The sequence below is a fragment of the Trachypithecus francoisi genome, unplaced genomic scaffold (assembly GCF_009764315.1).
Source record: "Trachypithecus francoisi isolate TF-2019V2 unplaced genomic scaffold, Tfra_2.0 Lachesis_group4, whole genome shotgun sequence".
Taxonomy (NCBI): domain Eukaryota; kingdom Metazoa; phylum Chordata; class Mammalia; order Primates; family Cercopithecidae; genus Trachypithecus; species Trachypithecus francoisi.
The window spans coordinates 78,360,250-78,378,385 of NW_022681469.1; the positions used below are offsets into that span (position 1 = coordinate 78,360,250).

The window sequence follows — 18,136 nt, forward strand, 5'->3', positions numbered from 1 at the left end:
CCCTGTGGAGAATGCCATACTAACTGCTGTTAGAGGGTTTTGGGCAACAACTCCTTTGGCTACTCCTGCTGAAAAGGGGCATCAAATGGGGAACAGCAACTTGGGCTCCCCCTGGGGTTGATCTAAGGATCCTCAGAAGAATGGCATGTCCATGTGTGGTTCAGTTTGCAACACCATTTGCAGTTTGATTGCTTCTAGGTGAGAAGAAACAATTTGAGTTACAGTGTTGAGTATACAGGACCCAAATATCAGTACAAGACGTATAAAAAGAGAGGGCTTAATAAAGGAGTTAACTAATTTCATAAAGAAGACTGGAATTTATTAAAGAAGGCAGCCACATGGGGCTGAATATGGTGTTTTCCCTGAGCCTGTCAATAATTTTGATTTGATCTTTACGTACCTGTAGATTTTTCTCTACTTTATTAGAGGTGTTAATCATCCCTAAACCCAATAAAAAGTGCTAGCAGATTCAGTGATAGTAAAATTTTCATGCTTCCTTGTCAGTAACTATTATTCCTGCTATAAGGATAATAATTAAGCAAAATACAACAGAAATGGAAACTGTGTCCAATATTTCAGTTAGAAGGTGCTACTGTGTGTATTCCTATTGCAAACAGTAAAGTGAGTATACCACTTCCCACAAGTGTGGTGTAGTAGATAATTTCCATCTGAAATTGTACTTGCCAAGGTAATTTCCCTTTGGTGGTCTATGAAGCTTTAGTTTTATTTTCCTGAGCAAAGAAACCTCCGGGTTATGGGTACCCTACTTACTTTCATTACCTGGCAGAATTTGCAAGATAATTGCCCAGAACTAGTATATTGATACGGATTTTTACATTACCCGTCCCTTTTTTTTTCTTCTGAGCTGCAGAAGATTACCACTTGAGTCACAGGAATAAGCAGGATTAGTTTAAAACGTGGGCAAAAAGCTTAAAAACAATTAATGAGACTAGGATTTAATGACAAATGTTTGATAAGCTTTGGGACATAATTTTTCTCTCCAGTTCTCATTTTTGGTAAAAACTAATTGTGAATGAACTTTATTCTTATACTTGGCCTGATTATTTGCATGAAGTGTTAGCAAGAATAGTTTTTCTACATAGATATTTCGGATTGGCTTTGATGAAACTCTGTTCCACAAGGAATGTTAGGTAAGACCTTTAAAACCGAGCCCAGCCATGGGTTTGTATCCTCAAATTACCTGTAAGTTGGGTGATCCTCTCTTCTTGAGGTCCCAAGAACCTTGGAGCTTCCAGACCTGTTAGAAAGTGACATTCTTCACTGACCACAGGTTAGGAGCCCTGTGCGGGGACTGTGTAGACAAGGTATGATGCCAGTTCTCCCAGGGGCTTTTATTGGCTCTGCATGTCAAGCTTGATTCCTTAAAGGGAAACACACCCTTTCAGTCAAAGCCTTGGCAAAATAACCAGTTTTTCTGACTGTGTCCTGTTGACAAAGAAAAATGGATTCTTACTGCACTAATGCAAACAACTATATTGCCATAAGTTAAGAGTACTTACAGGTAGTCTCCTAATAAGAGGAACCAGGTGGGGAAAAATGAACATTGTTACTCATGTCTGTATAAAGACCACCTGAGCAGGCTTAGTGTGATCAGCAAGGCTGTTTATTCACTTGGGTGCAAGTGGGCTGAGTCTGAGAAAGGAGTCAGTGAAGGATGGTGGGATTAGCTTTGGTTCTTATATTAGCATTGGTTCTTTGGGATAGGTGTTGGAGTCATGAGCAGTTTTTTGTGGGCAAGGGATGGATGTTACCAAGTACATTCTCAAGGGCGGGGAGGATGTTACAAAGTACATTCACAAGGGCAGGAAGGAATGTTACAAAGTACATTCACAAGGGCGGAGCGTGTATTGTTACAAGGGCAGGGAGGAATGTAACAAAGTACATTCATAAGGACAGGGAATATCACAAAGTACATTATCACAAAGGCGGGGGAATGTCACGATGGCTTGACCATGGTGCACCCAGCTCAGAGGACCTTACAAACTTGCTCCAAATTTTGTTATTGTAGTATACCTTACTTAATTATTAAAGGCCATAGTTTAAAATAAGTTTCCTTGACTCTGAAAAACAAAACAAGGATCAACAATATTACTAGCAAAAGTTAAAAAGTTGCTTAAACTTTTTGAGTGCAGTCCACTTAGTTAACTCTTGTTTTGCTTGATATTTGTGAACATATCAGTTCTTTAGAAGTCCCATATCTTCTTTCTCAATTTCAGTGTTACAGTCTTCAAAGCTATTAAAAACCAGCATTTGAGAACACCTGTTAATGTCCTTAATATAGCTTGATTATAAACTATCTTTTGAGAAGGAACAAAGCAGGACAACAATTGTCTGCAAATGACAAAATTTTCAGGATAGCTATGGTTAAAAACATGACTGATTAATTTATTTATTTCCGTGGTTTACAGTAACTTTACCCTTAATTGTGATTGATAGCATATACTTGGGCGTTAGAATTTTAGAAATCCCATACAATTTTGGAACGTGTATTAGTATTATTTACCGAAATATAATGTAAAGAAGATTGGACATCATTTTGGCAATCTTATGTGACTAAACATGTCAAATAATCCTGTCTACCTTTTCTTTGAATGTTTGAGGGGCCCTCTGAGCCATCCAGAAAGCCAGGCATCAGTAAGGACAATTTCCAGATTGGCATAAATTATTTTGCCAAAATGATGACTTAAAAGGCAAAAACCTTTCATTAGCCTTTACTATGAGATGAAAATTTTGTTTAAAGCCAAATTTTACACTTGCATTAGTTTATTGATGTTAACCCCAATTAGGTTAAATGAAACCTTATAGATTATTTCATCTAATTTTAACCAATTTGACCATGAAGTAAAAATCTTTACAAACCTTTCACAACCTTTTTACTAAAGGGCAGATTGTGCCTTAAGACCTTTTTGCTGTGCTTTGATTTCAGTGCTTAATTTATGAAAAGAACATATAAATATAATGGGAGAAGATACTGTAGTGCTTCTACTATGCATTTCATTGCAAAGCAACCCAAAGCCAATTGGCTTATTTTGTAATCAGGCCATCCCTGATGGGAGTCTCATCTCCCATTGCGGGATGAGGATGTCTCCTTATCTTCCAGGTGGCCAAGAGCATACTTTTCTAATTTATAACTATAATTTATAACTACTATTAGCCATCCCTTACAGTGTATTTTCTACCTAGTTGTTACACACAAAAGCTTTTCATAATGTGAAGTAATTTGATACCCCCCCAAACTTAAAACACAATAGATAACACAATGCAAAACAGAATAGAGCCTTTGATTTTGAGAGGGATCCATCTCCTTTTAATTCCTGGGATTTCATGAGGAAAAAAAGGGTTTTTTCCCCCAAAACGGGGTCTGTGGCATCTCATTTTCCCCAAGGGGTTCCATGCTACCAAAAGTTATCTTAGGACCTCTCATGCATGCATTAAGAGAAAATGGAGAAAAATAATTCAGTCGACTGAGGAGAGCCTTTTTCCAGAAAAACAAGATCCAAGAAGAGAAAAACATAAAAGCCTTTTAAATATACCTATAACTTGAATATCCACTTTTAATTAAGCTGAGCACTCTTTAAGGAAATCCTTTTAAATCCCCTGTTACTTGACTTTAGCCATGCCAAGCATTTAAGATTTTCAGCTTTAGAACTTTTGAAAGTAACCTCATGGTGAAACCAGCAAGCCTTAATCAGGTTTTGACTCAACTGAGTGTGTACAAAGTATTTTCAAAATTGTGACTGAGACAGTGAAAGAGATCCAACCCAAACAACTCCATTTTGTTTCCAGCCCCCAGGCTGTCCTTGCCCATCCCTCAGGGTAGGCCAAACAAACTTTGGGAGGAGCCGAGTTTACATTCTACAATGGAAAACAAAGATGATAATAGCCACTTCCCATGATATACTTTCCTCTTGCCTGGGGACCGGATAGGAAACTAACCACAAGATTAGAAACCATGGCCCAGGAGCCATGCAGCTGGAGGCTACAAGATTTTGACCCTCCCTAAACTGCTCTCAAGGTCAGGCTTAAGATATTTTGTAAACCCTGCCCTTGATGGATCAGCTGGTACCATCCAGATTGACTAACTGGATTATCTGATTTTGTGGCCGTCACCCAGGAACTGACTTAGCACAAGAAGACAGCCACCATTGTAAAATGGTGAAGACTAAAACAAAGTATTGCCACACGGTTGCAGATCATGTTCCCAAGCACATGAAATGAGATGGAGGCTGTAACCAAGCTTGCCACCGACTGCTTTGCTGGGCTGGCTTGAACAGCAGGCTTATGGAGTCCTGGGCCTGCATCCTAACCTAAGGTACCCTTTCTTTGACAGAACCATACAGAAAGACATGCAAAGCACACCACATTGTTTATAGCATAAGACCAACCTCACAAATACTTCTTCATTAATTATAAATTTACAGAGAATATAAACAATGATCCTTATTATCCCTTTTGCCAGTTTGCACAGGGAGAGAAAAGCCAAAAGCCCAGTTGGTAAGACATTTTTACACTTTTGCCGGCATATCAGGCTTCTGGGTTCCCTTCCCCCTAGCTTAACTTTAAGCCAAGCGTTTTAAGGTTTGGAAAATTAACCTTTTTCAGGTTGGAAGAACATTATGAAAGAGACAGAAGCCATGTTAAACCGTGAAAAAAGGAAAAACACTAGAAAGGAATTCCAGTTAGGGTTTTCAAGAAGTATTGCCTCTCTTCCTATTGAGAATGGTGTTTCCTCTATTTCTTTGTCTTCCCTATTTTTTCTTTTCCCTTTTGGCGTACTATAGGAGATACATTGCTTATCTCCAAAATTCTCTTATGCTTGCAGAGCTGCCTGTTTTAGCTGCAGTGACGGCTTGACTTAGCAGCAATATAACATCCTCCCGTGTGAGGTTAAATACCTGAGTTAAATTTTGGAAAGCTTCTGTATACCTATTAGGATTGTTAGAAAATCAGTCTAAATCTCCTTTTACTTGTGTAAAGTCCTGCAATGAGCAAATAAGGGGGACCCTCAGATGATTTCCCTGAAAGTTACTTTTTTTTTTAATTTTGGGGAACTATTTTCCCTGGGCTTGCCCAGTATGGTTGCTGAAAGATCTGAGTTTATCTCAAAACACTTGCAGAGGTTTAGTAGAAATGCCATGCTCTTGTGCAAAAGAAAATGAGTTGCTTTCTTTAAAGTTCTGAGGTTAAGGAAGTTCCAGTGTTTCAGAGTGCACTCCAGAGGGGTGCAAGCTGAAGATAATTTATTACCCAGTTAGAAAAAGAAGCGAGAATAAAAGCGTTTTCTTAGTCTCCTTCCTTTCTGTATGACCCAGAGTGGAGGAGAAGACAGGGAGTATCCTCTGAATGTCTTACCTTCCCAGTTTCTGGATTCCGGCACTTTCTTTTTTTTTTTTTTGAGACGGAGTCTCGCTCTGTCACCCAAGCTGGAGTGCACTGGCCAGATCTCAGCTTACTGCAAGCTCCGCCTCCCGGGTTCACGCCATTCTCCTGCCTCAGCCTCCTGAGTAGCTGGGACTACAGGCGCCCGCCACCTCGCCCGGCTAGTTTTTTTGTATTTTTTAGTAGAGACGGGGTTTCACCGTGTTAGCCAGGATGGTCTCGATCTCCTGACCTTGTGATCCGCCCGCCTCGGCCTCCCAAAGTGCTGTGATTACAGGCTTGAGCCACCGCGCCCGGCCCGGCACTTTCTTAAATGTGCTCCCCTGTGGTTGTAGGCGTGGTCCTCCAAGCCGTGGATCGGGTTGAACTAAGTGATGGGGCTAACCACGCGTACCCAAGCAGCCTTAGCTTATCTGCCTTGTGTGATTTCCCTTTGACTTCCTAGAACCAGTGTGATTTGCCTGGATCCCCCCCCCCCACCCCACAAAATGATCTGGAGAGACTGTAGCCTTTGGGCAAGGCTCCTTTAATGGAGGCAATGTGCTATAGACTGCCTGCTATTACAGCCCATGCTGAAGCATTTACACTTAAAACAGTTCTGGTTAACTTCCGAACTTAAACTTCCCTTACTAATTAAGTACTATGTTAATTGGGACAGAATAGATGCCTTTAAAAAATATAGGAATCGGAATGGCTGTTTTCCCACTCATAGGACAATATCAGGACTAAAATCTGGCTGTCAAAGACATTTTACTCCTAACTTAAAAGCAGAAACTTCCTTTCTCTGAAGAGTCCTAGAGCTTGATTTCTACCAGAGAAATTGGAGAGAGAGAGAGTTATTGAGTTACTGCCTGCTGTGATTCTCCATCTTTTCTAACAGACATTTTTTCCCTAAACTGTAAGGATTCCTGCACAGTAGACACACCCACACAGGGTAAGAGACTGCGGATAAAAAGAGAAAGTTTGGCGACAGTGTAGATGGAAGAGAGCATTGAGATTATAGAACAGATTTAAAGTTGAAATCCGCTGCGTACTCACCAATCTGATGAATGAATTTCTTTTACGGGCCAATGCACCAAAATGATAACAGCTCTGATGAGTGAAGGAACACCAGGCTTCTTGGTGCTTATACTGTTTTAGATAAAATGACATGGACACACATGGAGTGGTTTTAAGGAGCAGAGAGTTTATTAGGCCAGAAAGAAGGTAGAAGGAAGAAGCTCCCCCATACAGACCCGGGGAGCTGGGGCGGCGGGGGTCAGGCGGTGCTCCAAAGCTGAGAGGAGGAATTCCCCTACCCCCCACCATTTTTTTAAAGAGGCATGGTCTTGCTACATCACCCAGGCTGCAGTGTAGTGGTCATTCACAAGGGATCCTCCTGCCTCAACCTCCTAAGTAGCTGAGACTACAGGCACATGCCACCTGCACCTGGCAGTGGTTAAAGTCTTAATGATTATGTGGGCACATGCTTTATTCACTGATAATTATTTCATTTTTATTCCTTTTTGTTTTAATAAGATAGAAACTTCTTTAAAAGCTTTGAGAAAACTATTGAAAACTTTAGAGGTGTAGCCATGATTTGAAATACATAGAAGCAGTTCTTTTGTTTTTATGTGTTTATTTAAGGAAGCAGAGTCTCACTCTGTTGCCCAGGCTGGAGTGCAGTGGTACAATCGTAGTTCATTGCAGTCTTGTCCTGAGCTCAAGTGAGCCTCCTAAAATTCTGGGATTTCAGGCATGAGCCACTATGCCTGGCCCAGAAACAGTTTTCTTTACTAAATCAGGCATCATAGATACCAATTTAGAAAAATCATTTCAACTGTAGCTCTCCCCTCACCGCTCCAAAAAACTAGATAGCTTTTGCAAGCTGAGCAGTATCTTAGGTACTGGCGAGAGAAAGATACATGAACCCATAGCTGCCGTTCTGGGGGAGCTTTACTGATGAGTATACATAAAAGTGTAAATGAAGGAATCATGAAAAAGTTGATGGGATAGTATTATAGTTTGACCATGGAGTTAGGGAATGGGAGCAGTGGAAAATGCTGAAACTAAGATAACCTTTAAAAGTTAGTTACAGGTCTATGGAGTAGACAAAATCAGGCCAGGCACTCCAGTCATAAAGATTAAAATGGTCAAAGTCATCTATATAAAAGGCCATGGAAGGCTTGGAGAAAGGCTCAGTGTAGGCTTAGGGATAGGGAATGTCAGAAATAAAATGGCAGAAAGGTGAACTAGAGCTAGACCCTGTGTGCCAAGTTAAGCAGTTGGATTTAATTTTATGGCATTGTAAAGTATTATATTTTTAAAACAAGACTGTTAGGTGAAGACTATGGGGTTGTTGGCAGAGAGTAGTAAAAGTTATTGGCTCGATGAAAAATGATCAAATAATGGAAGGAGAAAAGTGTCATCAGAGTGATTAAAATAGAGCAACGTAGAGATACTAGGTTTGGGGGTGGGGAATGAATAAGGTGAGCTGCTTTGCCCCCTTATTACAAGCTAGTTATTGTGTATTGCACTAGTGCCTCATAAAAAGAATCATAGCAACTCTGAGAGGTAAGATAGTCTATTTTGCTTTATTTTGCCTTCTGAGAGTTTACACTGAAACAGTAGATGTGCTAGTGACTGTGTCTTTGGCTCCTAATACAATATTTAACACTTGGAAAGGTACTCATTTGGTAGCACCTTCCAAAGATTACATAAAACCTTGTAATTGGGTTTAAAATCAAATTGGTGTAAATCTCAAACCGTGTTTCTGGTTTTTTTTTTTTTTTTTTTTTTGAGACAGAGTCTTGCTCTGTTGCCCGGGCTGGAGTGCAGTGGCGCGATCTTGGCTCACTGCAAGCTCCACCTCCTGGGTTCATGCCATTCTCCTGCCTCAGCCTCCCGAGTAGCTGGGACTACAGGCGCCTGCCACCACACCCGGCTAATTTTTTGTATTTTTTTTTTTTTTAGCAGAGATAGGGTTTCACCGTGTTAACCAGGATGGTCTCCATCTCCTGACCCTCGTGATCTAGCGCCAGCCTCAGCCTCCCAAAGAGCTAGGATTACAGGCGTGAGCCACCGTGCTGGCCCTGTGTTTCTGTTTTTAAAGAATGTTCCCACCCATTTTAGGTTCAAAGATCAAACTGTAAGAATGATTTTGTGTTACTCTTCTATGAGTACACAAATATTTTGTGCATCCTCAATGTTTTCTATGATACCCAAAGTTAGTGTTATACTACTTGATGATATCAAAATGAAGTGAGGGAGGAAGGAAAAGAATACCATACAGGTTTCCTTTTGTGGATACTCCTTAGTAGCTAAAGTAGCTAACACTCAGACTGGGATTTCCAAACCTGGTTATACTTAAAGAGAATTGAACCTGAACCAAGTGGAAAGAGCACTGAAAGCTTTGCTTCCCTGCTTTAAACATTGTCTTTCATTGTACAGAAAATGAAGATTGAATATAGCATGTTCCCATTTGAGTTCTAGTCACCCAGAAATCAGAGAACTCTCAAGCCTCCATCCTGTTTATTTCATCATCCAGCAGGCTACCAGCCACCATTCAATATTTTTGGAGGAAGAAAATTTTGATCAAAATAATGCATCAATTCTCAAAGTATTGTCTGGGGAAACTGAGATCTCTCAGATCTTTTCAGGAGGTCCATAAAGTCAAAACTAGACTGATATCAAGATGTTATTTGCATTTCTCTTTCATTCTGTCACAAATGTACAGTCACGTTTTTAAGAAGCTACATGGTATATGACATTGCAACAAATTAAATGCAGAAGGAGATACGGAATTCAAGATCCAGCTGTTTTCTATTAAGCCAGTTACTAAGATTTGTAGACATTTAAAGCAGTGCCACTTTTCTCATTTTAAAAGGAAATAGTTATTTTTCATAAAATACATTATTTGTGTTAACAGGTAGAGGGTTTAACATTACTATTTTGAATAGTTTACACATAGGCTTTTAGGAGAATGAAAATATTCTATGATACTGTAATGAGAGATATGTGTCATTGTACATTTATCCAAACCCATAGAATGTACACCACCACCGAAAGTGAACCCTAAACTGTAGACTTTGGATGATGTGTCAGTGTAGCTTTATCAGTTGTAACAAATGTACGCTCTGGTGAGGAATGTTGATACAGGAAGCTAGGCATGTGTTGAGGCAGAGAGTATTGGGAAATCTCTGTTCTCCGTCCTCTCAGTTTTGTTGTGAATCTAAAACTACTCTGAAAAAAATAAAGCCTTAAAAGTTTTTCAGTTTCAATTTCTAATAAAAATCTGATCAATAGATAAAACCTACATAAATAAAAACTATTTGGAGGTCCTCACTAAGAGTTTAAAGGGATCCTAAGATTAATTTTTGAGTGCTGCTCAAGAAATACATATTCATTAAACTCAATTTAGAAAAATAATCTTAGTTGGCGCTTATCCAATTGAAATATTAGAAAAAAAAGAAATATTAGAAGCATTTTAAATATTTTGGTTAATTTTCTTCTAGTCTTTTTTTAGTATCACTTTTTTAAAGTACATAATTGGAATAACATTGTCTATAAAATTTTGTATAAAATTATTGTATATAAAATATTTGTGTTCACTTATGTTTTCATAAAACGTAATCTTCAAAAATTTAGCAGTTGTATAATCTACTTAGTGGGTATATCTTAATTTACATAATTTTACCTTGTATTGATTCTGATTGGGGTATTAAATCTTTTTCATTTAGCACATACTTGGAAGCTTATTATGTACATGCACTACTCATGAATGCTTTTTATTTTTTATTAAGATTTGCTTAGATTAAGAGTTGAGTGGCTGAGTAAAAAGAGGGGAGTGTGCTAAAGAGAATCTTGTCTTTTGAGTTTTTTTATAGAAGCAGGCCATATAGCAAGCAATTAAAATTAATAGGAATTTACACAACTCTGTTAGCCAGCATAGGGTTGTGGAAAGTTATGGTAAATTAATTTAAAGCACTTAGAAGAATATCCTTTGCAATGAATAATTACTCAGTGTTACCTGTTTTTATTTGCTATATTATATTTTAGATTTGACTGTTCTTTTTAATTGGTAATTCAAATATACAGGTGACCAATTCTGAAACTTCTCCCAGTCTCCAGACCTGTATCTCCAACAGCTTGCTCAACATTTCTACATCAGTGTCCTACTGGTGCTTTAAAATATGATATATGCTGAGCATTGATCTCAACAAAATCTGTCATGTCTTTAAAGTATCTTTATTCTCTTTTTTTTTTTTTTTTTGAGATGGAGTCTCGCTCTGTCACCAGGCTGGACTGCACTGGTGAGATCTCGGCTCACTGCAACCTGCACCTCCTGGGTTCAAACAATTCTTCTGCCTCACCCTCCCCAGTAGCTGGAACTATAGGCATGCACCACCACACCCAGCTAATTTTTGTATTTTTAGTAGAGACAGGGTTTCACCATGTTGGCCAGGATGGTCTTGATCTCTTGACCTTGTGATCCGCGTGCCTTGGCCTCCCAAAGTGCTAGGATTACAGGCATGAGCCACCGTGCCTGGCCCAAAAGTATCTTTATTCTTCCCTCACACTTGTTGGATAGTTTAGGTATAAAATTATAGGTTGAAAATTATTTTTCCTCAGAATTTCAAAGGAGTTTCTCTACTGCTTTTTAGCTTTCAATGTTGTGTAAAAGTCCAGAACCACTTATTTTCTGGTCTCTTGTATGTGACCTTTTGTTCCTCTCTCGAAGTTTGCAGGATGGCTTCTTTGACCCACCCGTTCTGAGATTTCATGATATGTCTTTATGGGTCTGTTTTTATTTACTGTGCTGGGTATCATTGGATCCTTTCAGTGTGAACATGTAAATGTCTTTGAAATAGTGAGTTAATGATTTCCTCTTCTATCTGGACCTCTAAAGTGATTTTTCGTTTTCACAATTTTTTTTCTTATTTTCCATCACCTTGTCTTTTAACGTTGCTTACTTTCAGGTAGATTTCTTTATCTGATTTACAGCTGTTCTATTTGAGGTTTTCAATTTTCTTATATTTTAATGTTTAGGAGTCTTTTGTTTTCTGATATTTAAAAACTGATATTGTGTTCTTCATGAATACAATGGCGTGGCATCTTTTCTCTCAAGATATTAATGGTGGTATTTTGTTTAAGTTTTCATCTCATTGCATAATCTCTACCAAGTTGATTTAAATGTGACTGTGTTTGTCTTTTCTTTCTTATCAGAGCCATACCTTAAAATGTCTGGTGATTCTTAACTGGTGTTGATAATTTAGAGTAGCTAATAAAAAACTAATTGAAATATTTGTACAAGTTGTTGGGACTAATCACCAGGGGTTTTTAACTGTAGGATGATCCAACTGGAGTGATACGTTGCTCAACCTCTTAGGAGTTCCATAATGCAAATCCAAACAAAGTAGTTTTTAAGTTTCCGTATCCTAAAATTACTGTAGCAGATGATGCCAGTGCTCTCTCCATAGGCCTGTGTTTCCTTCCTGCTCTCAGACTGCTAGTGTGTGCTGAGTCTCAACATCTAGCTCCTAAGGCTTGTTGCAAGGCCAGTCTCACCATGCCAGAGCCTGTTTTGCCAATGTACCTGCTGTGGAAGTGTCTGGAAATTTTGCTTCCTGAGGACAGCCCTTAACCAATGACTAATGATATGAGTAAACTCTGAGGTGTGACCTACATTAACACCAGAGCTACCCTGAGGGACTGAGCTAAAATTACCCTCTATGGGACCTTCCTTGGTGTCTTACCCTTGCTTAGCTTCCTTCCCTTTCCTGTCCTATTTCCCTACAAGTTTTTCCACAGAATACTTTCTAATAAATCACTTTGACACAAGTGCATCATCTTAGAGCTTACTGCCAAAAGACCCAACTTACGATAACTACTACTAATTGCACAGCATTCTCTTTAATAATGTAATAGTTTGGAGTGAAATCAGACTAAAGTTTTCTATTCTGTTCTTTGGGTTCTGTTAGATAATGTCATCAAACTTTTATATTAAAGAAGAATTGGTTAATTTCTGCTCCTTAATTTTCTGGAATGATTTATGTAGTCCAAAAATTGTTTTTTGGAAGATTGAGAGACTTCAGGAAAGTCAGGACCTTTTTGAAGTCTGGCTCTTTGACAACATGTTTTATTTTTTCTGTGGTTGTCTGTTAGGTTGTGTATATTGAGCCAGGTTTGATAATTAGCTTTCTTTTAAATAGAAATGTGTGTTTCATTGAGGTTTTTATGTTTAATAGCTATTATACAAAGTGTTATTTTTTTCATTTTATCTGTGAACATGAATACTATTTGAATTCTGATTTGAACAAACCAACTGCGAAAAGTTGTGTGTGCTAATTGAGACAGTTTGATTACAGAAGACAGTTGGGGAAATTTGATTACAGACTCTGGGTTAGATGATTCCAAATAATTATTGCTAATTTGTTAGGCATTTAGTAATGGCATTGTAGCTTTTAAGAAAATGTTGATATTTTCAGAGAGGTTTACGGAAGTAGGTAGAAATGAGATGACTTTATGTCTAAGATTTGCATATAAAACTAATCATTTGAAGAAAGAATAAAGTAAATATGCCAAATTTTTTATTATAATTGAATCTGTATGACAGGTATGCGAGTTTTTTTTGTTTGTTTTATGCATGTGTGAAGATTTTTGTAGTTAAGCATTTTTTAAAAAAAAATGACAACTGAGTTACTTACGTGATGAAATTAGAACACATACTTCTTACAAGCACATTCTCTCCTATCCCCCACTTCATTTCAGTTGGCAACATAATGCCATTTTTGCCTAACTATAACATAAATTAGTATCGTTTTATATTATGAAGTTTTTCTTTCTGGGATAATAACATTTCTGCTCTGTTGCATAATTACCATACACAGGTTTTTCTTTTTTTGGAGATGGAGTCTTGCTCTGTTACCCAGGCTGGAGTACAGTGGTGCGATCTTGGCTCACTGCAACCTCTGCCTCCCAGGTTCAAGCAATTCTCCTGCCTCAGCGTCCCCAGTAGCTGGGATCACAGGCACCTGCCATCACGCCCAGCTTATTTTTAAAAATATTTTTAGTGGAAATGGGGTTTGTCCATGTTGGCCAGTCTAGTTTGGAACTCCTGACTTCAAGTGATTCCCCCACTTCAGCCTCCCAAAGTGCTAGAATCATAGGTGTGAACCACAGTGCCTGGCCACACACAGATTTAGTTTTATATCGGAAGAGATTGCATGTCTTTTGCCAAGCCTTTCATTGTATGATTTCTCCATTTGTGAGTTTTATGGGTTTTGTTTTTTGTTTTGTTTTTTGTTTTTGAGACCAGGTGTCACTTTGTCACCCAGGTTGGAGTGCAGTGGCTTGATCTCACAGCAACCTCCACCTCCCAGACTCCAGCAGTCCTCCCACCTTAGCCTACCAAGTAGCTGGGACCACAGGCAGGCACTGCCACACCTGGCTAATTTTTTTTATTTTTGGTAGAAACAGGGTTTCGCCGTGTTGCCCGGGCTGGTGTTTCATTTCACTTTGTTTCTTCAATTTAGATTCCTTGCTGAGTTATATCTTTAGCTAATATATCAAGGGTATATGGGTCCTGAGTCCGTACATATTTGAAAATGTCTTCCTATTATTTTGGTTCTTGAATGACAACTTGCTAATTATCTGAGACTGTGAGCATATGTTTTTCCATTCAAAAACTTCAGTTTTTACAGCATTTCTTTTGCCATATAATGATACAGAGGAGAAAGCTGCCTGTTTTTCCTTTGTAGTTCTGCCTAATACTTTTCCTTTGTCGTGCTTGCTTTTTTTCCTGGATACTTAAAGAATTTAAGAATAAAGGTCAGGATGTTTTTAAATACTGATCTATGTATATATTGCATTTTTCTGGTTCTTATAAGAGGCCTTTAAATATTCAGATATATGGCCTTCATTTCAGTGCATTTTCTTTTATTATGTCTTAGACTTTTTTCCTATTCTATTCTTTTTTTCAATATAAGTTATCTCTCTGTTCGCTCTCCATTGCCTGTCTTTCATATCTGTCAACTTCTCTATAATTTCTTTAATCTCTTGAATTCCTAAATGTGTACAAAACAGTTCTGTATAGTTTATGACTTCCTTATTTTATATGGAATAAATATTCAGAACTGTGTCTTTCACCTCTGTTTTGTATCCTGTGTTCCTTTTTTGTTTTCCACTGCAAGATTTTTATGTAGGGTCGATACATTTCTATTTGTTTTTTAAATAGAATCAGTTCTAGCTAATCTTAAGAAATGCATGGATGGAAATCTTTTTTACTTCTTTCCACATACAGGCAATTGTTCTATACATCGTTTGGATCATTCCCTTTGAAGTTTAGCTGGAGTTTTATGCTGCTGCTGGTTGATAGTCACTGTCTAGACATTTAACTGCCTGAGAGAGGTAAATAGGAGATCTGGGACCTGGGACAAGTGCAAGTAGAGATTTGTCTTGATCTTTTCTGTGATTTTTTAAAAAGACTCCAGGAGATTGGGGATGTGTGGGGGTGGGAAACTTTACCAGACTGGGGGCGAATCATTCAGATTTGTTTGGTATAGTCCCCATTTTGTCAAGATGAATTGTGTCTAAGTTAATGAATTGGGTTTGTTTAATGGTTTAGAACATATTTTTCTCTGCATAGTTATCTTTGATCCATAGTAGCTTGACACTGTTTTATAGTCCAACTGGCAATGTATGGTAATTCAGTTTCTCTACATCCCGACCAACATTTGGTGGTGTCACTGTTTTTTAAATTTTAGCCATCTTTATAGGTGTGTAGAAGAATCTTGTAGTTTTAGTTTGCATTTTCCTAATAATGAATGATGTTGAATGTTTTCATGCCCTTACTTGTCATCTACAAATCTTTGGTGAAATGTCTTTTGCCCATTTTTTATTGCATTGTTTTTTCTTGTTTGTTCTTGGTTTTTTGCTTTTGAGAGTTTTGTTTTTTGTTTTTTTGAGACGGAGTCTCACACTCTCACCCAGGCTGGAGTGCAGTGGTGCGATCTCTGCTCACTGCAACCCTTGCCTTCCAGGTTCAAGTGATTCTACTGCTTTAGCCTCCTGAGTAGCTGGGATTACAGGCGAGCGCCACCACGCCTGGCTAATTTTTTTGTGTGTTTTTAAGTAGACACAGGGTTTTACCACGTTGGTCAGGCTGGTCTTGAACTCCTGACCTCATGATCTCCCCTACTCAGGCTCCCAGAGTGCTGGGATTACAGGCGTGAGCCACTGGGTGCCTGGGCAAGAGTTCTTTATATACTTCAGAAGTGAATTCTTTTTCAGATATGTGTTGCTATGGTTTGAATATTCCTTCCAAAACTCATGTTGAAATTTAATTGTCTTTGTAACAGTATTAAGAGGTAGGACCTTTAATAGGTGATTAGGTCGTTAAGGCTCTGCCCTCATGAATGGATTAATGCCATTATCACAGGAGTAGGCTCTTGATAGGAAGGATGTTTGGCCCTGTTTTTCTCTCTGTCTTGTGAACAATTCCTTGCCGTGTGATGCCTTCCACCATGGGATGACCCTCACCAGGTGCCAGTGCCATGCTCTTGGACTTCCCAGCCTCCAAAACTGTGAGCCAAATAAACTTCTGTTCTCCATAAATTACCGTGTTTGTGGTATTCTATTACAGCAGCTAAAATTATCTAAGACATGTACTTTGCAAATATTTTCTTCCAGTCTGTAGTTTGTCCATTCTGTTAGTAGGGTCTTTCACAGAGCAAGATACTTAATTTTGGTAAAGTTTAATATCACTTTTTCCCATGTATAAATTGTGCTTTTGGTTCTAAGTCTAAGAAGAGCTCTTTTCCTAGCTCTAAATACCAAAGGTTTTGTTTTTCTTAAAAGTTTCATACTTGCATGTTTTAACATTTAAGTTTATGATCATTTTGAGTTAATTTTTGTCTCAGGTGTGAGACTTTGGTCTAGGTTTATTTTTTGCCTAGGAATGTCCACCATCATTTGTTGAAAAGGCTGTCTTTGCTCCATCACTTGCTTTTGTACCTTTGTCAAAAATCAGTTGAGCATATGTATGTGGGTCTGTTTCTGGGTTTTCTGTTCTGCTCCATTGATCCATGTGTCTATCCACTAGAACTATAAGGTCTTGATTTCTATAGCCATATGATGTCTTGAACTCAGGTGACTTATTCCTCCGCTTTTTCTCATTTTTCAGAATTGTAGCTATTCTAGTTCTTTTGCCTTAACCTACAAATTTTAGAATAATCTTGTCTGTCTCTACAAAAAAATCCTGCTAGAACTTCAGTAGAAATTGCATTAAGCATGCATGTCAATTTGGGGAGAACTGACCTCCTTACTAAGTTGAATTTTTAATTCCATGAATGCAGTATGATTCCTCATTTATTCAGATCTTATTTGATTTTCTTCAGCATTATTTAGCTTTTATCATACAAGTCGTATACGTGTTCTTTTAGCTTTACACATAATTCATGGTTTTTTTGAGCAGTTGTAAATGGCATTGTATTACTTTAGTGTCCTTGTGTTCATTATTAGTATATGGAAATACAATTTATTTTGGCAAGTGTATTTTATATCCTGTAACCTTGCTAAATTTACTCTTTCTAGCATCTTTCTTTTCACAAAATCCTTGAGATTTTCTTCACAGACAGTCACGTTATCTACAAATCTGCAAATAGTGATGATTTCATTTTTTCCATTACAATCTATATGCCTTTTCATTCTCTTTATTTTTTTCCTTTATTATACTGGCTAGAATTTCCAGTACTATATTGGATAAGAGTGATGAGAGTGGACATCCTGTCCTTGTTCATGATCTTAACTTGAAAACATTCAGTCTTTTACCATTAAGTGTAGCATTAGCTGTTAGTTTTTGATACATGTTCTTTATCAAGTTAAAGAAATTCCTTGTTTTTCTGAGAATTATTTGTCATGAGCATTGGATTTTGTCAAGTATTTTTTCTGTATCTTTTCATTTGTGTGATTTTCCTTTTTAGTTGGTTAGTAGGATGAATCATGTTGATTTTAAAATATTGAACCATTCTTACATACTCAGAATAAACTCTACTTGTTCATAATTCTTGTTATATAATGCTGAATTCTATTTACTAATACTTTGTTAAATACTAGTACTTCATTAACTGTTAGTACTTAACATGCTAATTCATACTTTTAAGTATTTTTGTTTCTGTATTTCTGAGAAGGGTAGTAGTAGAACCAGCTCTTTGTTTAATTGTTTTTTTTTTTTAACTTTTATTTTACGTTCAGGGGTACATATACAGGTTTGTTACAGAGATAAATTGTGTGTCATGGGGGTTTGATGTATTTAAGCATAGTCCCCAGTAGATAGTTTTCCAGTCCTCACCCTCTTCCCTCCCTTCAGTCTCAGGTAGTTTCTGGTGTCTGTTATTCCCTTCTTTGTGTCCATATGTACTCTGTGTTTAGTTACCACTTACAAGTGAAAACTAATAAGGTTTTCTGTTCCTGTGTTAGTTCACTTAATGTCTATTTTAAATTTTATTAATTTCTGCTCTTGATTATTTAATTCCTTCTTGCTTTGGGTTTATGTTGCTGTTTTTGTTGAGTCTTGAGGTAGAAGCTTAATCAATTTGTTTCTCTCTGTTTTAATGTAAACAGTTAGTGCTATAAGTTTTCCTCTTAGCACTGCTTTCGCTGTGCTGCTCTATTATTTCCGAACTGTTTCTTTGCTGTTTTTACTTCCTTGTATCATTAGCAAGACTGAACTCCAGGAAAGCAGGGAAAGGTACTTGCT

General features: G+C 37.8%; 1 protein-coding gene across 7 annotated transcripts in view; it reads left to right on the forward strand.

The window, feature by feature from the left end:
• The window catches only part of C1GALT1 (core 1 synthase, glycoprotein-N-acetylgalactosamine 3-beta-galactosyltransferase 1), an 86,048-nt gene that overhangs the window by 44,269 nt on the left and 23,643 nt on the right, over positions 1-18,136 (forward strand). For 2 of the 7 annotated variants that reach the window (XM_033194981.1, XM_033194982.1), the window contains exon 2: positions 4,136-4,333. The exons of 4 other annotated variants lie outside the window; for them this stretch is intronic. The gene's annotated coding sequence lies outside the window, so the exon portion shown is untranslated. Of the gene's footprint in view, positions 1-4,135; positions 4,334-14,762; positions 14,788-18,136 lie in introns of those variants that run through there. One more of the 7 variants, XM_033194986.1, reaches the window with a different exon arrangement.